The following is a 27485-nucleotide window of genomic DNA, read 5'->3' on the forward strand; positions in this document are numbered from 1 at the left end:
TACCCTTAACATTTGTGTTTTGTAAAATCTTTTCCTCCCCACTTGCGCTCATATCGACGAGTACTACGAACATGTGCTAAGACATACGTGTCACAAGTTCAATTGTCAACACAAGTCAACACTTTCTCCTATGGGAGTATGTTGGACATTTCACAATTTTCAGAAAATGAAATATAGTAACTAATAGACGGGTTGTAACAAGCCGTCTCTATTCTGCCCTCTTCTGTCACATCCCGGCATGAGGTCCATCACATCTCAGGCTCACTCCACCACCGTAGCATGATATTGTCCTCTTTGGGCCCCTACTACGCCCTCACGGTTTTATTTCTGGGAACTCACACGAGAACTTCTCAGTGGGTCACCCATCATGGGATTGCTCTTGCACGCTACTCGTTTAACTTCGGAGTTCCGATGGAACCCGAAGCCAGTGAGCTCCCAAAAGGTCTCGTGCTAGGTAGGGATAAGAATATACATATAAGGATCATTCCCCTAGGTGATGTGGGTTCTTACATCTTCCTTGCCTTCCACAGATAGGCTAAAATGGGTCCTCAACTGTATCCTCACTGTCTGTGGGCAGATCTTGATCGTCCAGATCTAGATTATGTTGGGGGTGGTCCACCATTTAGAGGTGAGCCAATAGTGGGAGCCCCTGCGGGGAAGAATCATCATTTGCTTTTCTTTGATTGTTACTCCTACGGTTTCTCCAAATTCACCAATAATCCATCCATGCAAATGTTGAAGTAGATGTACAAATAAAACATTATTTTGAATATAAATGTTTATATTTACACTATACCTAATTCCTTGCTCTACCGGCAGTGGAGGAAATGTCGTAAGGTTTGCTAGAACATGCCCTACGTATACAACTTTAAAATCATGAATTCTGAGCACATTCTCGAGTTGCATTTTGAGGTTAATACAGTAGCCATGCGATATGAGCGGTAATATGTTCTCGGGAATGGGATTGTCAATATCAATGGGTAGAATCACTTGTCCCAAGTTCGTTGCAGTGTCCGAAGGATGGACTCTATATCTTGTATGTAGTGTTGGTATGTCAACACCAATAATGGTGTTTGGAGTGCACGAATTCCTTATTGACATACCAATAGTACAGACAAGTTATAGAGTCCATCATTCGGACATTGTGAGGAATTTGGAACAAGTGATTCTACCTTTTGATGTTGACAATCCCATTCCTGAGAATAGATTACTGCTCATATCGCATGTCTATTGTATTAGCCTCGAAATGCAATTTGAGAATGTGCTCGGAATTCATGATTTTAAAGTTGTATACGTAGGGCATGCTCTAGCAAACCTTACGACATTCTCTGTATCACCGATAGAGTAAGTAATTAGGTATAGTGTAAATATAAACATTTATATTTAAAATAATGTTTTATCTGTACATCTACTTCAACATTTGCATGGATGGATATTTGGAGAAAACGTGGGAGTAACAATCAGAGACAAGCAAATGATGCTTCTTCCCTCGTGGGCTCCAATATTGGCCCACCTCCCAATGGTGGTCCACCCCCAACAATAATATAGATCAGGACGATCAAGATCTGCTCTCACACAATGAAGACCCCTCCAGCCTATCGGTGCAACGGAGGCGAGCAATTTGGTTCGTGGGTTTCATGTTGCAGCCTTAGATTTTTCTTAGGAAAAAATGGGGAGTAGGCAGAGCCTAATATATTGACTATTTTTTAATGAGAAATTATTTCTTTAAACTACTAGGTACATTAAAAAATTACTAACCATCACCACATCGTCAATTAAAATTCCTTGAGTGGGTAAGTTGATGGTGACTGCCATTGACTATGCACCCATTGCAAAAGAGAATCTCTCTTTCAAGAGACAATCACTCGAGCCTGGATTAACGAACCAATATTCTTTTGAATTGGGCTTAAATTTCGTGTTTGCTTGGAAACCTTGTACTTTACTTCTTTTGGTACAAAAACACCCATCGGGGATATATCCTTACGACTCTATATAATTTCGACCAAAAGGAGGATATAGGGAAATTCTGTATCCCCAATTTTAGGTAAGAATTTAATTGTCAAAATACTTAAAGATGATTCGCCCCAACTAGAATTGGCATTTGTTTAACTCGGAGATGAACAACTAGGCCCTGGAGAATTTTTAAAGAAATAATTTCTCATCAAATTACAGCAAAATTGGCGTACATGAACCATATATACACAAATTGTTTAATACATAATCTAGTGTCTCAAGCATGCCGAAAAGTTTCAGTTCATGAACATCTAAGTCAATTGTGTACATCAGACGTCAAATAACACTAGCAACTTCCCTCGTATATCCTTGCAACGCGGATCGCCTAACAGCCGAAATAAGCTTGAATGTACGGCTGAAATCAAACATGGTCAAATTTTGGGAAACATGAATTACTAGTTGATACGGAGTGATGCTGTCAAAAGATTGCTTTGCTATGGAAGATGTACCTCATGAAAAATGAACTAGTGAACAGAAATCAATAGCCCCATGAGGGTTAATTATGCTTGCTCCATTGAGCTCCGTCATTGGACTACCGTGAGATTTGTACTTGCGTATTTTGGATCACATGTGGAATTGACAACGATCTGCAAAAGGTCACTCGAGTCTGAGCTTTGATTTTCAGGTAACGAAACAAACATATTCACGGCCATCAAGCAGTCGAAAAAAGTGAAAGTTTTAATTTATGGAACCAACAGAAAGAGCATTTGGACTCTGCCCAGATTAAAGATTCCTTGGGCAGCCAAGCATTGAACATCTACAGGAATCTCACCACCTTTGGGAGCTAATACAGACTAATACGGTATTGATGTATTGACCGGGCTGCATTGAAACAGAAACTTGTCACAAATTACATTACATGTTCCCTATATAAATAAATGACGATGCATCTAATAGTCGTGCACCAGTTTCAGAGTAAATTCAGGCTGAAAAAGCCACTAACTTACAAGGTTTTCAAGACTCTTATGACGATTTCCATATGTTCGATTTAGTGCATCTGTAATAGCAGTTAACAAAAGCACCTATTATCGGAACAAACTGAATCAACTCAACATGTAACTTGACATGGAAAATAAATAATGTGTTTGTTAATATCTGTTGAGTTTTGGTTTCAATATCTGTTGTATATTTCATTATGAAGATTACAAGAGAGTGAAGGCAACTTTTATAGAGAGCCAAAAGAAAGCTACAATAGATTGTAGGATAACTACACAAACACAATCCCTAAAATCTGCTCTAACAAGTGGAAAAGCAAAAACCAAATTACAAGTAAATAAGTTTTTACAAGCAACTAAGAAAGGTTGATGTAAGGTGAATGACAAGCTATGGAAAGTGATTGGTGAATGACAAGCTATAGAGAAAGGTTGATGTAAGGTGAATGACAAGCTATGGTGAGGATGACAACTCATACATACAACCCATCCATACAAACCGATTTCAATACACCCCCTCAAGCTGGATCAAGGGAATTGATTGATCCAAGCTTGCACAACAAACGCTGAAACTGAGTAGAGTCTAGTGCTTTTGTGAATAAATCAGCAAGTTGATCGTGGCTGTGTGTGAACACGGTGTCTATCACCTTGGATTGAACTTGAGCACGAATATAATGACAATCAACTTCAATATATTTGGTCCTTTCATGGAATACTATATTGGAGGCAATGTGCATGGCAGCTTGGTTATCACAATACAAGGACATAGGTGCTATGCTTGTGAATCCGAGCTCGGAAAGAAGACCTTTCAACCATATGAGTTCACAGGTTGTTTATGCCATAACCCTATACTCAGCTTCGGCATTAGATCGAGCAATAACAGTTTGTTTCTTGCTCTTCCAAGTGACAAGGTTCCCTCCAACAAATGTGCAAAAACCTGTTGTGGATTTTTGATCAAGGGCATTTCCAGCCCAGTTAGCATTTGTGTAGGCCAAGATGTGATTTGATCCATTGTTCTTCATAATTATCCCCTTTCCTACTGAGCCCTTGAGATATCGAAGTATTCTTTTGACGATTTCCCAGTGAACTAGAGTAGGAGAGTGCATGAACTGACTGGTTAGGCTAACTGAATATGAGATATCAGGCCTAGTAATGGTGAGATAAATAAGTTTCCCAACCATTCGCTGATAAACACTAGGGTCCGAGAAAGGTTCACATTTTTCATGCCACTGAAGTTTGCTAGCTAGGGGTGTCCGAGCCGGTTTACATTCCATCATGTTAGCTTCATCTAGAAGATCGAGAACATACTTTCTTTGATTCAAGAACAATCCCTTTGAAGAGGTAGCCACCTCAATTCCAAGAAAGTATTTCAAGGGCCCCAAGTCTTTAATGGCAATTTTTTGGTGAAATGACTGCTTAAGCGTCTTGATTTCACTTATATTGTCACCTGTAATAATTAGGTCATCAACATATATAAGCACAACCAATTTGCCAGCAATACTACTTCGAACAAACAAAGAAGAGTCATCATGACTCCTTTTGAACCCTACAGCTTCAAGAACTGAACTAAGCTTCGAATACCAAGCTTGAGGGGATTGTTTGAGACCATATATGGCTTTATGAAGTTTACAGACCTTGTTGGGTTCATTTTCTCTTGGATGACCAGGAGGCAACTTCATGTACACTTCTTCTTCAAGATCCCCATGAAGAAATGCATTCTTCACATCCATTTGGAATAAGGGACATGCATTATTGACTGCCACAGACAACAATACCCTCACTGTGTTCATTTTGGCAAGAGGAGCAAAGGTCTCCTTATAGTCAATGTCATAAGTTTGAGTAAAGCCTTGAGCTACTAACCGTGCTTTGTGTCTTTCAATGCTTCAATTGGAGCTGAATTTGGTCTTATATATCCACCTACTTCCCACGACCTTCTTGCCATTTGGAAGATCCACCACACTCTATGTTTGGTTGTCATTCAGAGCATGAAGCTCTTTAGTCATAGCATTTTGCCACTCAGACATATGGGACAATTTGTGTGGGACAATTTGTTAAGGAAAGAAGTATGAGAAGATGAGAATCTATGATAAGAAATGGCTGCAGAGATAGGATGTCTTGCAGTGTAAGTAACATACTCTTGTAACCTCAATGGTGGATGTCTATCTTGTGTAGGATTTCTTCTTGGTGCACTTATAGCTTGTTGATTTGGTTGAGCTTCTGATGGTCCAGAGGAGCTTGGCACTGCATCAATTACACTCTCAGTGAGTTGAGAATTATCAGTGCTGATATGAGCATGAGTGACTTCATGAATTTCTGCTGGAATAGGTAGTGGAAATAGGTCTATAAGATCTTCCATATTAGCATTAATCTCCAACCCTTTGTGGAAATAAGGTGAATATTCATCAAATCGCACATCTCTAGAGACTGCCAGCTTCCCCGTGTTAGAGTTGTACACTTTGTAACCCTTTTGAGAATTGGCGTATCCCATAAACACATATTTGGCAGCTCGAGGGTCGAGTTTGTCACGATGGAGAGCTTGAATGTGCACATAACAAGTACAACCAAAGGTCCTGAGGTGAGACAAGTTTATAGGCATGCCCTTTATGACTTCAAAATGAGATTTAGTATTCAACACCCGAGTTGGCAGTCTATTAATGATGTACGTGGCAGTGAGTAGGGCTTGAGACCAAAATTTCTTAAGAACATTCATTTGGATCATAAGTGATCGAGTCTTCTCCAATAAATCTCAATTCTTTCTCTCTGCCACACCATTTTGTTGTGGTGTACCAACACAGCTAGTTTGATGCAAAATGCCATGATTGCTCAAGTAATTACTCATGTTATTGGAAGTGTACTCAGTACCATTATCTGATCTTAACATATATAACTTAGATGAAAATTGATTGGTGATTAGGTTGTGAAAGTCCTTAAAAGCATCAAACAAATCACTTTTAAGTTTTAAAATATACAACCAGGTTACTCTAGAATAGTCATCAATAAATGTAACATAATATCTATACCTATCAAAGGATTCTACACGAGAAGGACCCCAAATATCAGAGTGAACAAGCTCAAAAAGTTTACTAGTTCTAGAATTAGAGGAAACAAAAGGAAGTCTAGTGGCTTTTGACATTTGACAAGTTTCACACTCCAGTGTGTTTTTACAAAAAAAAGGGAAACAACTTGGTCATCACATGTTCTGAGGGATGGGCAAGGCGTTGATGCCAGAGTTGGTGTTCCTGAACTTGACTTAAGTTGACACTGAGCTTTTTGACAAAATTGGACTCCTTTGAGAGATAGTAAAGTTCATTCAAGAAGAACCCTTCACCAATCTTCTTCTGAGTAACTCGGTCCTGAAACACAACATTGTGAGGGGAAAATATAGCAAGACAATCTAAGGTTTTTGTGATTTTTCCTATTAACGAGAGCTGAAAAGGAAAAAAAGGTACATAGAGAGCAATGGAATCAGTATGCTCACTTAGCAATCTAATCTTTCATTTCCCTAGAATAGGTTCCCCTTTCCCATTTGCAACAGATACATGAATTGGATCAATAGTTCTTTGAAAATCGTGGAGACTAGAGGGTTTATTAGTTATATGATCAGTGGCACCAGAGTCAATAATCCAAAAATCATGTGTAACATTTGCATTAAGAGCAGTGGCAATGGCACTGATAATACCTGGAATATTGCCTTTCGATGTGTTCTCCGAGTCAGCCAAGAATCCAACAAATTTCCCTAGCATTGCAGTAGGGTTTTCAGGTGTCATTTCATCAGGTTCAGTGCTTCATTGCTTCTTTTCAAGTAAAAACAGCAAATTCGTTGATCAAGGACACAAGATTTGTTTAGAAATTGGCCATCCCATCAGTTGAGGAACAAGCTGAATGAAATGCTTTTGGAATGACTCCACCCTTCCCATCTTTGATCATCCTACCTTCCCTATCAAACTTAGGCTTTAACTCCGGATGAAGAATCCAACATTTTTCTCTCAAATGTCCCTTCATGTTGCAATAAGAACATTTCCAGTCTGCTTTCTTGCCAAGCACCCTATCACCAGTTGCTTTGTGATTTTTCGTGAAAACCCTAGCTTCAGAGTTGGATTTGGGCTCAACGTTCATCACTCTTCGTCGAGTTTCCTCTCTTTAGACTGCATGACACACATTGGTAAAAGAGGGCAGCTCTTGAGTCATTAACAAGTGACTACGCAGGTCTTCATACTCCGCTCCCAAGCTTGCTAAGAGTTGAAACACCTTGTCTTCATCAACCCTCTTCAGTAGCACAGCGGAATCAGTCATGTGTGGACGATACATATCAAGTTCATTCCACATGGATTCCATACTTCCAAGGTGTTGAACAAATGAGTGATCACCTTGCTTTAAACTAGCCACACTCTTCTTCAATTAAAAGATGTGAACTAAGTTGTTTTGGCTGTCATATATATCTTTAACAGACTCCCATAGGAGAAGGGAAGACTCTGAGTAGCTGAAAAGCTTAGACAGTTTTGGCTCCATAGAGTTAAGTAACCAGGACATGACCAGCTGATCAGTAGCATGCCATGCATCGTAAGTTGGTGAAGTGGATTCTGGGGGCTCAGAGCTTCCATTGATAAACCCTAGCTTCGATCTTCCTCCTAGAGCAAGTGACACAGCTCTTGACCAAGGAAGGTAGTTAAACTCGTTCAGTAGCACCGAGCAGAGTCATTGATTTGGATTGTTCTCAACCCTTTGGGTTAAGTTTGGGGAAGAGGATAAGGCATTGTCGGCACTAGACACATTTTCTTCTGCCATCTCAATCGATGATGAGCAAATGAAAAAGTAAAAAAAAAATGAACAGAGTCAGAACCCTATGGTTCCTGCTCTGATACCATGTTGAGTTTTGATTTCAATATTTGTTGTATATTTCATTATGAAGTAGAGAGCCAAAAGAAAGCTACAATAGATTGTCGGATAACTACACAAACACAATCCCTTTGCCCTAACAAGTGGAAAAGAAAAAACCAAATTACAAGTAAAGAAGCTTTTACAAGCAAGTAAGAAAGGTTGATGTAAGGTGAATGACAAGCTATGGAAAGTGATTGGTGAATGACAAGCTATGGAGAAAGGTTGATGTAAGGTGAATGACAAGCTATGGTGAGGATGACAACTCATACATACAACCCATCCATACAAACTAGTTTCAATAATATATATAAGGCGAATCTGGAGTATTAGTATATCAGGTAACATGTAACTCAAAAGTGTGATGAATATGCACCTTCAGGTTGGACTTTGAAGATATAATCTCCCCAATGCCAGTCAATACCTAAAGAATGTGGTATAGCAAATGAAAATTATGAGTATACAGGTTTCTCACATCTGGAAAAATATTACCCGAAAAAATGAAATGTTACCAGTGATGGGCAAATACAAGTGAAGAAGGATCACATGGCATAAACCACACAGTCCACATTACGTAACTGATCCAGGAAAACTGGGTTTGCAGCAAGGAAGACCTAGTCAATGAGGAAACCATTGGAATTAGTTACGATTTCAGAAGATGCTCAAGCGTATATACACAACCATGTGAGTTTCAAAAGCATTTCTTAGTACACCTTTAAAAACATTTCTTAGTTGAACGAAGTGGATTACTGAATTCCATTTAAGTACCAGAAACAACAAAATAGAAATACACTAAGTCATAGCTATGTAAAGACTTCACACCTGCCATTACTGAAGCAAAATGATTCTGTAGAAACTCATAGCTCTGTGAGAGAAATGCTAGGAGTAGAGATAGAGAGAATTGTAGTGAGAGAAACTTAGAGAGAGAAGTTGTTGTGGAGAAATGATTTTATTCAATTCTTTACAAATTGTGTGTACAACCAGTATAAATAACTTTACAGATTCTAATTATAACCGACTCTAATCAATCATAGCTTAACAGCTAAGTAAGTTCCTAATCAAGTACATCATTGACTGGTACTCCCATTGTATCATTAACACACCTCCTCAAGCTAAAGTTAGGAGCTCTAACTGAAAGCTTGGAAGTTAACTCTACAAAACGAGCAGATGGCAAGGATTTAGTAAAAATATTGGCTAGTTGAAAAGGAGAAGCTACATGATGTACACGGAAGTGGCCACCAAGAACCTTTTCTCAAATATAGTGGTAGTCAATTTCCACATGTTTACTCCAAGCATGGAAGACAGGATTAGAAGTTAGTGCGATTGCGCTCTTGTTGTAAAAAAAATTGCAGGAGTCTGGAGAAGAAGGAAAGAGATATCCTACAGGATTTAGCAAACCCAACTAAGTTCAGCAGCTGTATTGGCGAGAGACCGATACTCAACCTCAGTTGAAGACCAGGCAACAATGCACTGTTTCTTTGCACTCCATGAGATTAGATTAGGACCAAGAAAAAACACAGTAACCACTTGTTGATCTTTTGTCAACAGGACAGCCAACCCAATCTGCATTAGACCACACAATGAGACATTGAGAGCCTTGTGTAAACCATATACCAACATCAAGAGTACCCTTCAAATATCGAAGTATCTGTTTGATTGCTTACAAATGGATCTGTAAGGAGAATGCATGTACTGACATACTTGATTCACAGCAAAAGCCAAATCAAGGCGTGTCCAAGTTAGGTATTGTAAAGCTCCAACAGTTGATCTGTAAATGTAGGATCAGGTAGAAGAGTGTCGAAGTGATCTAACTTAGCAGAACCAATAGGAGTGGAGTAAGGCTTGACACCAATCATATCAATTTCTTTAACAGATCAAGGGCATATTTGGATTGGTGGAGGAACAACCCTTTTAGGAGATCTGTGGACTTCAATGCCCAGAAAGTAATGAAGATCGCCCAAATCCTTCACATTAAACATAGTTTGTAATTGAGCAATAATAGATTGACATACTGAGCTTGAACTACCAGTAACGATAATATCGTCAACATATACTAAAATAAAAGTGATGGAAGAATCCTTTTTTATAAATAAACTGGTGTCAGAAGATGAATAGAAGAACCCCAATGACAGAATTGATGTGTAGAAGGCTTCATACCAGGCCCGAAGAGCCTGTTTTAAATCATAGAGGGACCGGTTAAGCTTGCAAACATGTCGTGGTTTAGTTGGGTCTGGCTGGATCATATACACATCCTCTTTTAGAGTACCATGTAAGAAAGCATTACTTACATCAAGCTGATGTATAAACCAGTTATATGAAACATCAATTGATAACAGAATACGTATAGTTGTAGGCTTAGCAACAGGACTAAAAGTTTCAAAGAAATCAATGCCCTCTTGTTTATGAAATCCTTTTGCCACCAAACGGGCGTTATACCGTTCAATGGAGCCATCAGGCTTATGTTTGACTTTAAACACCCATTTGCAACCGACTAAATTTAAGTTTGGATGGAAAGGAACCAAATCCCAAGTCCCAGTGGACTGCAAGGCTTGAAACTCATCCTTCATGGCAGCCATCCAATTTGGATTCTTTGAAGCTTGCAGAAATGTTGTAGGTGTTGGAGGAAGACAAGCAAGGGGATCAATAGAAACTGGAAGAAAATGTTTTGTGGCAGTGAAAACTTTTAGCTTATGAATTCCAGCCTTAGCTCTAAGCCAACCGTCAATGGAAGAAGATCTGATCATCAAGATTTGATCTCTTTCGCACCAAGTCTCATACGCTGAATTAAGAACTCGAGATCCAGAAGAATTAATCACAAATTGAGAAGGACACACATCAATTCCAGTAACAAGCCTTAAAAGTTTGAATCGTTTTAGAACGGGGATGAAGAGACTGCGCCAGGTAATGTAGTTGTGACGATTGAGTTTCGTCGCAACCATACCAGTGATGTTCTGAACAATAATTGAAGAGAGAGATTGAAGTGACAAATTTGTGACATCGTTATGAGAGCCAAAAGAAGCAGTCGGAGAAGTGGAGTTCGTAGCGTGTGTCATCGTTATCAGAGTATTGCAAGAAAAAGAAGAAATTGAGAGAGGAAAGAAGAAATTCAAGGAAATTAAGGCATATAAGATCTGTTTGGAAGGAAAGAAAATGTAAGAAAATGGAAGCAAGGGATCAATGTCAATGGACTATAGCGAAGATGCCATGTAGAAACTCATAGCTCTGTGAGAGAAATGCTAGGAGTAGAGAGAGATAATTGTAGTGAGAGAAACGTAGAGAGAGAAGTTGTGGAGAAATGATTCTATTCAATTCTTTACAAACTGTGTGTACAACCAGTATAAATAGCTTTACAGATTCTAATTATAACCGACACTAATTGTGATGATTGGGTTTCGTCGCAACCATACCAGTGATGTTCTGAACAGTAATCGAAGAGAGAGATGGAATTGACGAATTTGTGATATCGCCATGAGAGCCAGAAAAAGCAGCCGGAGAAGAGGAGTTCGCAACGTGTGTCATCGTTATCAGAGTATGGCAAGAAAAAGAAGAAATTGAGAGAGGAAAGAAGAAATTCAAGGAAATTAGGGCATATAAGATCTGTTTGGAAGGTGAGAAAATGCAAGAAAATGGAAGCAAGGGATCGATGTCGGTGGACTATGGCGAAGATACCATGTAGAAACTCATAGCTCTGTGAGAGAAATGCTAGGAGTAAAGAGAGAGAGAATTGTAGTGAGAGAAATGCTAGGAGAGAGAAGTTGTTGTGGAGAAATGATTCTATTCAATTCTTTACAAACTGTGTGTACTACAACCAGTATAAAGAGCTTTACAGATTCTAATTATAACAGACTCTAATCAATCATAGCTTAACAGCTAAGTAAGTTCCTAATCAGGTACATCATTGACTGGTACTCCTATTGTATCCTTAACAAATTCATCTGATCGTCGGAGAATCTGAATTTGAAATAGACAATTGAAGAAAGTTCAGAAGAGTTGAGCATATAAACAAAATTAAACAACATGGTTTAGGCACTCTCGCCCGATAACTCACTTGATTCTGAAAATAAGCCATAAAAACTCGAATGGTTTCCCTGAATGGTTTCGAATTTCGATACTCCCATCCATAGAGAATGTTCTCCTTCCACAATATCATACCTGTCAAATTCTCAACTCAGCAGACTGTTACTCAATACCCAACCACAGTACCACAAACCAAGTAAATAAGGATAATTTAGGATAACAGAACAACAAATAACCTCGAAATGACGAACATACAAGAAAGTACAAGCCCCATTTGCTAAAAAGATAGGTTTTTTCTTTGTTTTTCGCCGTTAATAAATCCAAAGATCGAAAATTTGCAATGCCTAACGTCATTTATAAGGGAAAATGGTGCTGTAAAATGTCAACAAATAGCAGTAAAATCACTAGAACGGTAGAAAAACATTACCATTCGGATTTGGCCAGCCGCGAATCCAGCGGTAACCGGTGGCCAAGCAATCTATGGACGGCCACCGCCTCGAAAGTGCTCTTATCAGCCAATCTCAAGCATCTCGACCGTATATCTCCAACAGCGGGACCGCCTAATGCATAACCACAACAAATAAGAAAAGCAACACTACTACAAAAGTACCCATTAGTGTCGGTTTAAAAACCGACAAGAAACGTATAATACTATCAGAAATTAAGCAAAATCCAATAGAAAATGAGTGCAGTGACGGATATAATAAGCGACAGAATTGCCTGCGTCAGGAAATGAATTTTTCGACAAAAAATACTCTAAAACCGACAGAAATTGTGTCGGATATAACCGACAGAGAAGTTATTAATAAGAATAAATAAAAGAATTATTGTCAGATAAAACCGACAGAAAATTTATTAATAATAAAAAAAATATAAGCCACTTTCTGCATCACAAGAACCCCTCGAAGAACATTGGATAGGGAGAGAAAATAGTTTCGGAACATCCCCTCTTCCAAAAGCCATGGATTTCTTCTGCAGTCTAGACAACCCTATTTCAAAAGCCATGTACCAGAAAGTGAAACTCCACACTCGAACTTTTTTTTTCCGCCATTTGTGTAATAATTTCGAGCTTCATTTTCCATATCAACACAGAGTTTTGTTTTCAATTCATAGCTAGAGAGAGAAAGACAGAGCTGATAGTTCATGGCCAGAGCTCCGTCGTAAATCCTAATCTTCCTTCGCCACAACCACCCTGCCCTGCAAAACACAAATACCCAAATTAGATACCTCACAACCGAAACCAACGATTCCGACTTTACAAAAATTGCTTAACAAATTTGTAAGATTGTTAGAACAAAACCCAGATGATTCATCTCAACAATTTGGAAGAAACATCAAAAAATTTCTCTCGATCACTACTACAGTTATGCTCTTGATTCATCTTGATGAGGAATTGACAAGATCTCTCCCTTGATAAAATAAGTGTGTAACCTATTTATGTACTAAACAAGATTAACAATGCCTATGGTGAATCCATGAAGTTTTCGTGATGATAGTTAGCCCCAGTTTGGGGTTGAGGTGATTTTAAAAAAAGCTCCTATGAAAAAAAGCTGGGAGTGTTTTTGGTGTTTGGTAAACTTAAAAAAAATGGCTTATTTTGGAAGCTGTTGTGAGAATAAGCTGAAATCAAAGGAAAAAGCTGAAGCTGCAATTTGTAGCTTTGGAAAACTTGCTTTTTTTCAAAGCACACAGAACTACAGTGCTCCTTTAATGAAAAGATCCACTATCAAATTGCTTTTTTTTTCAAAAGCACCTTTACAAAAAAGTTTACCAAACACTCTGCTGATTTATTTCACAGCCGCTTATTCTCACAGCACAGCCGCTTATTCTCACAGCAGTTTTTTTTCAAAGCACAGCAATACCAAACCAGCCCTTAAACTCGAGGAAAAACTAACCTTGTTTTGCAGCCTTAGTCTACCAAGTCGAAGACCATCCCTGATTCCATAAATGTCAACGTTGATTTCATAAGGCTCCTCATCAACTAGTTTCATTGCTTATGTGCAAGCATTAATCCCTGCACAAACAGACGAATAACGAATTATCAGCAATGTGAACATGTATATCAATATCTCATTTCGGCTTCTGTACTCCATTACAATTGCAAAGTCCAAGCATTTGAGGGAGAACATTTAAAACAGAAATAGTAAAACACACACTCCACACTCAGAATCCACTTCCCCTCCAAGATACCCATCAAACTTTGAGGGTTCTTCTGCATGCTCCATTTTCATCTGTCGATGCAATAATATGTGTAACACTAGAATTCCAATTCTTCAAAACTGTAAGTCCAGATAATCTTTCAAATCCAGAGACAGACTCCTGCAGTTCAAACCAGCAAGGATTAGTGAAATAATTTAGAACATTTCGATTTTGAAAAGGGAAAAAAATGAAAAAAAAAAAGAACAAAGAAAGCGCTCTAAGCATCTCTTTTACCCTCTCTGCATTTGTGAGAGATGAACAACAAAAAATCAAATAAAAGATAGACCTTGTCAAAATCGAAAATACAAAGGAAATGATGAGAGGAGAAAAGGGGGAAGGAAGGGGGAAAGGAGAAGGCACCAACGCAAGGAGAAGAATGAGGGGTTTTATTGTGGAATATTTTCATTAATGTTGGTTAAAACCTACAGAAACATTTTTTTAATAAAAAATGACAGAAACATTTTCATTACTGTCGGTTATAACGGACAGGAGTTTTATAATATCCGTCAGTAATTATCTACCAGGAATTTATGTCGGCAAAAATCCCCCCAAAATTTCCTCCCAAAAATTTAAATTCCCTCCCAAAATTTTAAATTCCCCAATTCAAAAATATTGTCGGTTATAACCGATAGGAGTTTTATAATATCTGTCAGTAATTATCCACCAGGAATTTATGTCGGTTATAACCGACATGATTTTTCTAATATCTGCCACTAATTAAATAATGTGTCGAATATAATTTATCCGACAGTATTTTTCTAAATCCGCCACCATCATCCGCCACCTAAAGCTAATATTGTAGTAGTGCAATTCCCCAAATACAAAATAACCCAATCGAAAACGAAGACCGGAACTACCAAGAACGTGGAAAATCTCTGTCGTGCTTCCGCCGTCGTCGGAAACACGAAGGACATGGGCGACGCGAGTGGTGAAACTCTTGAGTTCCTCGACGACGCAGTTGAAGGCGGTCCCGCCTGAGAAGACTAGCAAGGAGGGCGTGGGAGGGGTAGGGCTGGGGATGGGGGGGAGGAGGAGCAGCGAGGTGGTTAGGGCTTTAGGAGCAGAGGGTAGACATGGTGGAATGAGATCTGAGAGGGAATTGGGGGACAGTGAGAGTGAGACGAAGAAGAGAGGGACAGGGACCCAACCAAATGTTCGCCATATTCCCGCGTCTTTCCGACCACACTTTTTTTTTTCTTGGGTAAATTACATTTTAACCCCTTAGATTTCGGTGCAATTACAAGCTTATACATTATTTTTAAAATATTTCAATCTCATACATTTAGTATTATTATTTTTTCAATTTCATACAACTATTAAAAAATCTATTAAGTTAACCGTTAAGTAATGACGTAGTAAATATAAGGTCCTCATTTGTGCTGATGTGGTTAAAAACGTAATAAAAATTTTAAAATATTAAAATAATTAATTAAAGAAAAGTTAAAAAACCAAAAATCCCCTTCGTCTTCCTCACCCGAGCACCCCCTTCTCCCATCCCCCATCACCCACCCAATTCCCCATTAATTCTACACCTCCGTCTAACCCAAAATTTCAAATTTCCCTTCATCTTCCCCACTCGAACCCACCCCCTTCTCCCATTAATTTTGAACTCCTTCTCAAACCCAATAAAAACCCCAAAAACCTATCTTCCTCATCAAAACACCAACTCTCCCTAACCTCAGCATTCGTTTGGTTTTCCAACGATTCGACCTTCTTTTTTTACCACCCTTATCCACCCACCAAGCTCATGTTCGATTGTAACGACATCGAGCCTCCGCGAATCAGGACTTACAACATCGACACCAAGCCGAGCCGGATCTGCACCACCAAGTCGCGTCATACCGTCACTGCTGCTTGAAATCGAACTCACCTCATGCAATTCCTTAGTGATAGGCAAGGGGTGGCTGCATCGTGCGACTTGGGGTGGGAAAGAATTGGGGCTATGAGTTGGCGATGGCAGAAGGAAGATGTAGAAGGGGAAAATTTTGGGGGAAGGGGGTGGATCTGCCTGCGACCTAAGGTGGGAAAATTTTTGGGCAAAGGATTTGGTGATAGGAGAAGGAAGATGAAGGGGATTTATGGTTAGAGACAGGTGCATAAGTGATGAGGGAACGAGGTGGAGTCGTGGATGGGGAGGAGGGGATGGAGGGGTGGCTCGGGTAAGGAAGATGAAGAGGGGTTTCTGTTTTTTTTAACTTTTCTTTAATTAATTATTTTTAATTTTTAATTTTTTTGTTAAGTGTTTAGCCACGTGGCACAAATGTGGCAGCCACGTCAGCACACATGGGGACCCCATATTTGCCATGTCATCACTTAACGGTTAACTTAACATATTTTTTAACGGTTGTAAGAAATTGAAAAAAAAATACTAAATGTATGAGATTAAAATATTTTAAAGATGTTATATAAAGTTGTAATTGCACCGAAATCTAAGGGGTAAAATGTAATTTACCCTTTTTTCTTTTTTGAATGCAATCTTCCAATCAATCTTTTTTCTTTTTCATTTTAGTCCCAAAAATAAATAACATAAATAATTTATTTATTTCAAACAAAAAAGCTAATTACAAAATACACCCACGTGAATCATGATATTAAGGGCCACTTTTAAAAGAGACGCAACTTTTTAATTTGTTTTCACTTTACTACGTAGAGATATTAAAACGTTACAATACATGTGAATTTTGAAAGTGTTTATAAATGATTGAAAGTACTTGTTTCTGAAACCTCTAAGTAGATTCTGAAAAAGTACTTGAAATGTTTTATGTAAAAAGCATATATCTGGTACTTCTTCCAAATAGTAATTGAATTACTTTTGTGATGCAGGAAAACACCCAGGGGTCTCGAGGAGATGAGGATAAAACCTAGGATTCACTCAACCAGGAGCAACGGAGCTCGCTCGACATTGCTAATTGTGGATTCGCTCACACGACCAAGTTGATTTAAGAATGAGGAAACACTCACTTTAATTGCACAAAGCAAATATATAAATAAATAAATATATATATATATTTAATCAAGTCCCCCTTTCTCAAGGGTTTAGTACATCTTGAAATTTGATATCTTCCACTCCAGCATCGTGATCTCTTACATATGCAATGTGGTATTAACCTACTTCCTTCAAATATTCTTGAAATGAGAACCCTTCTTCTTTGCCACCGAAATTTTTGTAAGACACCCATTTAGCATGTCGTGGGTTGAGCATTAAGACAATGAATTGCCTCATGATCAGAGTTCTATACAAATGCTGCATTTTCAGTAACACTCTTGCAATAGGCAGCACCGAGGAACGTACACTGGAGCACGACGTTTCATCATCAACATACTCATAGTATATTGGAGGAGAATTCCAATCTACCAAGTTAATCTCTTCACCCATTTGGTTTTCAATGATAGAAAATATCACCCATGATCTTCTAATGCAGTGGAAAACTTGCTCTGATGCCACTTGATGCAGGAAAGCACCCAGGGGTCTCAAGGAGACGAGGATAGAATCTGAGATTTAATCAGCCAGGGGTAATGAAGCTCGCTCGATGTTGTTAATCATGAATTCGCTCACATGACCAAGCCAAAGAGGAAACACTCACTTCAATTGTACAAAGCAAATACATATTTTTTTAATGGGCAAAAGACTGTTTACTACCCTCATGTTTCGTGGTTTTCAACATTTAGTACATCAATTTTTTTTCGTCCCAGAGTCATACCTAAAGTGTAAATTTTAGGACATTCTCATACATCCGTTAGTCAAACTGTTAAGTCAGCCGTTAAATGTGACGTGGCGCTCATGTGGCCAATGACTGGGCGACACGTGTCATCCACGTGGAAATTAAAAAAAATTATAAAATAATATATATATATATATTATAAAATTAAAAAAAAAAACCGAATCTGGGCAGAAGAGGAAGGGGAAGGAAGAAGGAGGAAGAAGAAGGAAGAAGAAGGAGAAGGAGAAGAAAGGAGGAAGAAGAAGAAGGAAGAAGAAAAAAAAAAGGAAAAAAACTGGGCAGATTCGAAGAAGAAGGAGAAGGAAGAAGGAGGAAGAAGAAAAAAAAAACTAGGCAGATTCAAAGAAGAGGAAGAAGAAGGAAGAAGAAGAAGAAGAAGGAGAAGGAAGGAGGAAGAAGAAGGAGGAAGAAAAAAAAAAGGAAAAAAACTGGGCAGATTCGAAGAAGAAGAAGAAGGAGAAGGAAGAAGGAGGAAGAAGAAGAAAAAAAAAAAATTGGGCAGATTCAAAGAAGAGGAAGAAGAAGGAAGAAGGAGAAGAAGAAGAAGGAGAAGGAAGAAGGAGGAAGAAGAAGAAAAAAAAAAATTGGGCAGATTCGAAGAAGAGGAAGAAGAAGGAAGAAGAAGAAGAAGGAGAAGGAAGGAGGAAGAAGGAGGAAAAAGAAGAAAAAAAAACTGGGCAGATTCGAAGAAGAACAAGAAGGAGAAGGAAGAAGGAGGAAGAAGAAAAAATAAATAAATAAATAAAAACTGGGCAGATTCGAAGAAGAAGAAGAAGAAGAAGGAGAAGGAAGGAGGAAGAAGAACAAAAAAAAAAACTGGGCAGATTCGAAGAAGAAGAAAGAGGAAGAAGAAGAAAAAAATGGGCAGATTCGGAAGAAGGAGAAGGAAGGAGGAAGAAGAAAGAAAGAAAAAAAAAAAAAAAACGAATCTGCTACCCAGATTCAGAGGAAGAAGAAGAAGGAAAAGGAAGGAGGAAGAAGGAAAAAATAAAAATAAAAATAAAAATTTATTTATTTATTATTTTATAATATATATATATATATTTATTTTTTTTTTAATTTCCACGTGGATGACACGTGGCGCCCAGTCATTGTCCACATGGGCGTCACGTCACTGTTAACGGCAGACTTAACAGTTTGACTAACGAATGTATGAGACTGTCCCAAAATTTACACTTTAGGTATGACTCTGGGACGAAAAAAACTTGATGTACTAAATGTTAAAAACCACGAAACATAAGGGTAGTAAACAGTCTTTTGCCCTTTTTTAATTAACCAAGTCCCCCTTTCTCCAAGGGTTTAGTACATGATATTTTTAAGGAATACAACACAATGAAACTCTAGTCTGAACTGGACTTCTACTCTCTCCCAAAAATATTTAAAATGTTCTCAAATGACTACTTAATTATTTGTGTTGTTCTAAAACTCAATTAAATATATTTGATGGTTCCAATACGTATGAGACTCTTGGTAGATTCCATTACATGCATGAGCCTCATTTTGAAATCCAAAATAAATTTCACTTAAAATTTTTTAGTCATTTTAAAGGCACTTACAAACAAGTCTTATAAGATTCATTTATAAAAGGCAATCAAACTACACCCTAGCCTAATATATGTTTTACTGGCCAATTTTGGATCCAACACAATGCTCAAATCTCAAAGTACGCTAACTCTAAAAATAAAAATTTGACGGGTTAGAGATGTTGGGTTAGCTTATATCAAGGGAAAAGTTGTGAACTCATTATGGATCACACTTTGCCATCAATAATTAAAAAGGAACAATACTTAGCTACTTAAAAATGAGTAGGAACTTCTACTCAAAACTCTTAATGTTTTAATCATAGAGCTTTGTGCTTATGATCACAACTGTTCATATTAAGACACGCCCCGACCCTGATATTCCCCGAATACCAGGATAGACACGTGCTGGCCGACACCCGAATGTGACAAAAGCCATTAATTGATACAAAAGCTAAGAATAAGAAATAAATAAGGGTTATGAATTTAAAATACAATGAATTAAAATTTAGGAACGTGCTCAGAGCATACAACTAACTAGAGTTCTAAAAGAATTAATATAAAATTGAATAAATAAAGGATGTGGATCCTACATCGAGAGGACTCGAATATACCAATGCGAAAGCGTTGACGTCGGGATCGTATGCCTCGATTCTAAATCCTGAAAAGGGGTGCAAAACAAGGGTGAGTGGACCAAGTTCATATACATACATAATACAAAAACAGTTATAAACATACTAACCCCCAAAGTTTTAATAATGAAAACTACTAGCATAATAAATGATAGGTTTTTCTAAAACTCTAGCATGCCATAAAACATCTCAACAGGTATAACACGGAAAAACATCATATAAATCATCGCGTGTATAGTCTCGTAGATCGTCTCGTAAGCGCGGTGTGCTGCTAGTAAGATCATTGAGTAAATATAACTCCTGGCCCAATGTCTGCTCCGTGGTCTCTGCGCCTGTAGCCAGAGATTACCAACTTCCGGCCCAATACCTGCTCCGTGTCCCTCAGCCCGTAGCTAGGGATTATTTCTCCCGGCCTTTCTGCCAACACCAAATCCTCGCCCTAGGCGACATAGTGTTCACTAGGTACGCACAAATAGTTACGCCTCTCATAAATAACCACTTTATAGTATAAGGTCATCCATCGTCTATACTATAAAGGGGGGTTTCTAAAACATGTTCTAGCATCCTATCGTCATCCATCAGATATTCTACCAGTTCATGGTTTTTATAGTAAATACGATATATTAAAGGAAAAATTAGTATCCGATCCCTAGTTCTTACTGTTCATTGATTAAGACCTTATTAGTTCTCAAATTTTGATTCAAGTCCCTAGCATTAATGTGATAATGAATTTACATGTTTATTATATAATTTTTTAATATAAAAATTAGTAATTAATTTAGGGTTTAATACTCACACCTCTATTAAACTTCTAATTAATTTTCAATTCAAACATTTCCAAAATAATAAAAAATTAAATTAAATTAAGTTTGTACCTATTAGTTTTTTTTTATATATAAAAAGATTCTCAATTTTTTAATCTTAAATGTACCCATTCATATAATTTTTCAATTTTTTTAATCTTAAATGTACCCATTCTCAAATATATCAATTTGCTATATGTAAAATGTACCCTTTTTTAATATAAAATCCATTCAAATTTTTTAATCCATGTTTAAACTTATATGGGTACATTCTTTTTCGTTGATTTGAGAATGTATCCATGTTTTGGTACAATAACTTTTTTTGTTAATTTTGGTTAATGTACCCATACATATATGTGTATACACACACACACACACATATATACAATAGAGAGTATAATTTATATTTTGTTATTTTTAATCCCATAAATTATGGATTTTATTTAAAATCTCATTAATATAAACAATTACAAATTTCAATTTTTAATTTTTAATTTAAAAAAGTATAGTAACTTATATTATTACATTAATGTTAGGGACCTCAATCAAAAACTAAAAACTAACAAGGTTTCAATCAAATAATATTGATAGCTAGGGACCGCATCCAAAGTGTCCCTATATTAAAATATAGCTCAATATAGGTCAACAATTAATTCCTCACCAAAAACACGAGACTAAAATCAACATATTTAAAAAACATGCTTATCATAAATCAAAATCATAAACTCATAAGGCATGCTATTCATTTATGCAATTAAACTATGAAATCATGTAAATTTTAGAAGGGGTCCACTCACAGTACTTAGCCGTCGAAAAGTCACACAGTTAGCAAAGACAGAAACGCCACTATAATTGCCCCTAAGCACATAAAGAGTCCAATAAATAAAACTATATAATAGCAATTAATGTAAACAAAGTCAACACTCGAAGAATTTAGTGTAAAGCTAACGGTCAATAATTAGGAAACTTAACTTGTAACACCCACCCCCTAGTTATAAAAATATATGTTTGTAATTACCCCTAAATGTTTTAAATCTAGCAATTTGGTCCTTTTTGACTACCAATCAGAATCTAAAAACATTGGATTCTTTCTTTTTCAAGTTGCCACGTGGCAGCACCCCTTTCACTCCCCTCACTTCTCTTTATGTCCCCCCCCCCCCGGTGAACCCCTTCTTTCTTCTTCTTCTTTTCTGTCTGTCCCGTCTCTCTCCCTTTCGGCTCTCTCTCATCTCTCATTTCTCTCCCTTTCTTCACTAAATCGCACACATACCCACACACTGAGACGCACGCGTACGCGAGGAAGACCCATCGTCATCATCTCTTCATCCTGCTCTTTCTCCCTCTCGTGTTTGCGAACCCAGAAAACCCGGAAAGGAACTCCAGCGAATTTTTCTATTTCCCAGTTAGGTAAGCCTCAAATCTTCCCTTTTTCGTCCTAGAATCTTGTGAGTTGTGGTTTAATTGTGTTTTATTGCGTGGTTTTGGAGGTTTTAGGACGAAATTGAACTCGGGTGTAAGCACACCCATTTTCGGCGAACCGAGGGTGTCGGGGGAGATTCTGGCCATCTCCAGCCGTTCCACGATGAAAGGAAAGGTATAAAATACTCCCCTTGTCTTGCTCTTCGTTTTGGTACCTAGATCGAGGTCTAGGGTTGTGTTTAGTGGTCGGCCGAAGCTGTTGAAGCTCTGGTGTTTGTTCTTCGGTGAGACCAGGCCTCCCAGGCCGGTTCCAAGTCAATCAGGCCTTAGGCCCGTGTGGTGAGGCTAGCCCAAAACCCTAACCCAATTGTTTTTCTTTTGTTTTTATTTATTTGTTTTTGTTTTAGGACCAAAGGCCTTCGGGCCATTATGTTAGGGCTTAAGGCCCGTGACCCAACCCAAAATCTTTTAAGGTTTTAATTATTTTTTGTTTTAGGAATTAAGGCCTTGGGCCAATCTGAGTGGGCTTTCAGCCCTTTCCCAAAACCCTTTTAACCTTAGACCAACCCAAAACCCTTAAAGCCCATTCGGCCCAACCCAATTCAAGCCCAAGTCTGACTTTGACCTCCGACCAATTGCCTTTGACTGTTGACTCGGTCAACGGTCAACTGTCAGAGTTGACTTTGACATTGACTTTGACTTTGACCAGTCAACAGTCAACGTTGACTTTTTGAGTTGACTTTTCAGGGTTTCATTCACGACCTCTACTAGGCTAATTTCAACATCCTGGACCCATTTTTTAAGTCCGTTTTCTCAAATTCAATCATTTGAATAGAGTTTGACTAAAGGTACTCCTTTATGTGAATAGGTGCAATTATTAACGGTGATTCCGCTATACCTTTTTTGTACAGCTTTGCACCATCGGTGTACTGTGAGTGGACCCCTTCAAAAACATGTTTTAATAATAGAAATGCATACATGAAAAGCATGATTTAATACTTATGTTTTATGAAGTACTTTATGAGATAATATGCTTACTGAGGCTACTTTGAATTATTACTATTTTTCCTATAACCCGTGTTCTTATAGAATATTTGATGGATGACGATGTGATATTTAGAACATGTTTAGAACACCTCTTTATAGTATAGATGATGAATGACTTTATACTATGAAGTTGCTTTTCAATATATATATGTTCAATGGTTTTGTACTTACCTAGTGGTCCTTTCCGCTATGGGACGTAGGGATAGATTTCGGTCCGTCCCGGGCGACGGTTTGGTGTTGGCATAGGGCCTGGAGGGCGTTTCCTCTGGCATTTAAGACCAGGGATGGGGAGCCGGCAATGGCCCTGTAGTGTATTTTCCTCTGACTATCTGCTTAGAGACGGGGAGCCGGCATGGGGCATGGGGTTATCGAACAATTCACTAGTGATTATTATATATACAAGTTATGATTTGAGATACTGCATATCATGCTAGGTTTCGGAAAACCTATGCTTTTCATTATATATGTGTTTTCATAAAATCAGGGTTAGTATTTTGATAACTGTTTTATTATATTTATATCAATTGGTCCACTCATGTTTGTTTTGTGCCTCCTTTAGGACCTACGAACGAGGATTACGATTTAAGCTACGAGGCATTTCCCTACCAGTGATTCAGTGTTATATTTCCTCTGCTTCGACATCTATTGTAATATAGCACTCCTCTATCTTGAATTATGTTTATACTCTGTAATAGACGTATGCTCTGAACTGATGTTATGATCCTAATTTTATTAATTAGCAGTTGAACTTTAGTATTGTGTTACTAGTTCCTTATGCATGTTTTAGCTTATTTCTGAGCTTTTACTTAATTAAATGGCTTTCGTCACCCTTCGGGTGTCGGCCAGCATGTGACCATCCCGATGTCCCAAAGACATCGGGATCGGGTCGTGTCATAACTTCGACGTTGAAGTAAGCAAAAGGGTTAACGATAGAACAATCATTGAATATTGTTCTAAAGATCTATACAAATTTCCTCAGCAGGAACGAGTCCAAGAACGTTGATTCAAATTCCAACTAACACTTTCCAGATTCGTCATAACCAACGTTTACTTGTTTTCCTCCAGCATGCATTTCGAATGTTTTAAGTAGTTTCCACATAAATGTGACCTTGCCCGCCGTTCCTGGGTAACGCATGTCATAGAGTGACATCATCGATTCCGATTTCCAGTTGGTCTTAACCAACTCGTACCTTGAAGATTTTTCTATTCCCCAACATTCTAATGTAGATTCAATTCCGCCCGAAATTCCTAGGAATACATATTGTAGAGTATCGATCTGATGTTAAAAGTCGTCCGACAAATCAAACACATCACCGATGAGGCACAATCCCGACACGAGTTCTTGAATTTCAATAAGAAGATGACAATTCAAATAGAGAAAGGTTCGCACAACTGTGCCAAATGGCACCAAACCTAGAAGTCCTGACATCCAAATGATGTCAAAACCGACACTTTACGAGAATAGAAGAGAATCCTAAGTATGCTCTAAACAAACCATATTCTGATACCAATCTGACATGCCCCGACCCTGATATTCCCTGAATACCAGGGTCGGGGCGTGTCATATTATGAATTACACTGTAAAGATCATCTCTGCAAAAAAGAAATTAAAACTAAGGCTGTTTAGTAGCAAATACATAGCCAGTTCTTAATGCTTTTACTAATACCGTTCATTTGTTTTTAACAGTTTGATGACTAAACGACCTTAGTTTTAATTGATTTTTTTGCAGAGGTGTTAATAGGGTGATTTATAATATGAATTGTTCTAATTATAAATACGATGTTCTATAACTTGACCACAAACAAATTTGAGAAATTTTGAGTAAGAGTTCTTATTCATCTTTAAGTAGCCAAATATTGTTCATTAAAAAATTGAGTACAAATATTAAACTCAATCAGCATTCCGACCACACAAATGGAAGCATACTTTTTACAGCCTTTAGTCACCTCAGTGTTTTCAACTCTACAACAAATAGGAGGCAGAATGGTAATCCTCTTATACTTGCATATCAACTATCAAGAAACAAAAATGGTACTCTAATTTAAACTATCTTCCACTCGGACTCAGAAAATTCGTAATCCTGTGAATTAGATTTCTCAATGACTGCGGTGGTTGTGAAATTTTTTCTTTCTGTTGATCAAATCCTGCATCAAGATTCCCAGACGGATCTGCCGGCTGCTTATGGTGTTGCATATTCAATAATCTTATTTTCGAAGCAAACGCTTCATTTTTTTCTGAGAACCAAAAGAAGAAAGAAATCAAATCATATCAGTTGCGCAAATGTGAGTAGAGAGCTTGAGTTCAAATTCTTATGATGTATTATCACTTCCGAGATTTATCAAGTTCCATCAAAGGGTTTATGTACCTTGTAAGACCCGCATTTTGCCTCTTCACAAGAAATGGATTGAATTCTGGTACCATCCACTTTAATGCAACTTTCGTCAAGCTTTATGTTCAATGATTGCGTAGTCTGTAAACCTGACTTAGCAATGTCATTATCCCACGCTTCTGAAATGGAGCCATGAGATCTTTATGAAGGAATAGTTGAAAACATATACTTCCTTAATACTACTGCTAAAACATAATTTGATGTAATCAAAGAAACTGCCGATATGCATCAAAAGTCTGTAGGCCCTCTATTAAAGGGCAAGATAATGATATGCACGCATGCAAAAACCGGAAAACATTTAGACAATAGTATAACATGTTAGAACGTAAGGCAACAGAATTGCAACATAGGAAAGAAGATCGATGAAATGATAAATTACCACTTTCTGGAAAAGGCATGGTAGATTGATCCTCAAAACTATTGCACACTGGCAAAGGCACGGCAGACTTTAATTCATCAAAACTATTGTGCAGTTCAATACCATTGGGAGGAGAAACTGTCGCATCCGTGGTCAAGCAGGCTGCACCATTGTCCGAGGCAACACAAAAATTAGTAGAAAAGAACGCATAAATGAAGAAACATACAAATATTGGGAATCTAGACGTGGCTAGACTTACAATTTGATATTGAAAGGGCATCAGCAGGACAAGATCTAATAATCGCAGGGTTTCTCTTACATGGTTCTACCAAGTTAACAAAATCGTAAAATTGTATGTCATCTGAAATATTAGAAGACATGTCAGTGTGGTTACTACTTCTGTAATCTGTTTCCATAAGAGAATTGCACCCTCCTACATCATCCAAGGCTGGGACTAACATATTGTCTCCACCATCCAATTCAATTTCTTGACTTGCATGATAAATTCCATCGAGCTGAAATTTATTCACCTTGATATCATTAGTTTCTTCCAATGATAACCACACGATATGGTCTTAACAAATTCCACAGAACCTAAGTGGACTCTGCCATTTGATGACCTTTTATCGCGGTTTTCGTAAGTAGCGTTTTGTACAAGAGATGAGTCAGAAGCTGCCCCTTCCTCTATATCCACTGAAGATTGAGAGAGTGCATCTCCTACAGGTTCTGACGAGGAGAGAAGGTTTTCAACAGTCTCACAAAATGTCTCCAACTGGCTTATAGCAGGTTCAATTACTTCCTGCAAAACAAAGGAATTTTCCATAAAATTAAGTCAAGCAACCGTGAGAGTGGAGCTGATATAGCTGAGCTTGAAAATAACATGTCCACATTGACTTAACAATTCGGAAAATGTAGATGTTAACAGAAACTTGTGGCGTAAGGCAAAACAAGAACTAGATGATTGTACATAACAAGAAACAATACCTGCTGCATTATTTCCTCCACCTCCCGGCACATATCTTCGAACTTCAGGTATATGTTGTTGGTATTCAAAGTTTACTAACTCAATACCAATATATGTGGGTGATAAGTTTACAAACTCTATCACACCTCTCACTTTGCACTCTCAATAAAATTGGACAACCGAAAGGAAAGAAGTAGCAAGCTTGGTGATAACAAAACACTTTGAAATATTAGAAGAGTTTATAACTCTTAAAGCTTACAAGCTGAAAATGAGAATGGGAATTGGATTGATGTTCTAAAGCCTAGCAATAAGGCCTATTTATACAAAAACAGAAATTGATTAACAATACAACAACATGCAATGAATGATGGTGTTCACCATCTTTACACCCTTTCACACATGCACCAGCTGCTAGCTAGACACTTTCACACACATGCTTTGCATCTTTCCAGCTTGCAATCACCACCTTTGGCCATCACATGGCAGCAAGCATGTTTGTAGTTGCTGGAAATGTGAATACAACTTGTAAAGCAACTAACAGCTAGCAGCTGCCATTTACAACCTGTTTTGATTTGAATTTCCAACACACCTCCT

General features: G+C 37.9%; 2 long non-coding RNA genes across 3 annotated transcripts; one reads left to right on the forward strand and one right to left on the reverse strand.

Moving 5' to 3' along the window:
* Window positions 1-21913: 21913 nt before the first annotated feature.
* LOC139192825 (uncharacterized) lies at window positions 21914-23838 on the forward strand. 2 transcript variants are annotated; one of them, XR_011577248.1, is made up of 4 exons: window positions 21914-22120; window positions 22208-22307; window positions 23001-23063; window positions 23739-23821. It is a non-coding gene; the product is annotated as an uncharacterized lncRNA (long non-coding RNA). The 2 variants fall into 2 exon arrangements; XR_011577247.1 differs by lacking the exon at window positions 23001-23063 and having other exon boundaries at window positions 23739-23838.
* A 1707-nt stretch (window positions 23839-25545) lies between these two features.
* LOC139192826 (uncharacterized) lies at window positions 25546-26724 on the reverse strand. The gene is made up of 2 exons (XR_011577249.1): window positions 25949-26724; window positions 25546-25688 (listed from the first exon to the last, which is right to left on the reverse strand). It is a non-coding gene; the product is annotated as an uncharacterized lncRNA (long non-coding RNA).
* Between the last annotated feature and the right edge of the window lie 761 nt (window positions 26725-27485).

Source organism: Malus domestica, chromosome 16 (assembly GCF_042453785.1).
Source record: "Malus domestica chromosome 16, GDT2T_hap1".
NCBI classification, from domain to species: Eukaryota; Viridiplantae; Streptophyta; class Magnoliopsida; order Rosales; family Rosaceae; genus Malus; species Malus domestica.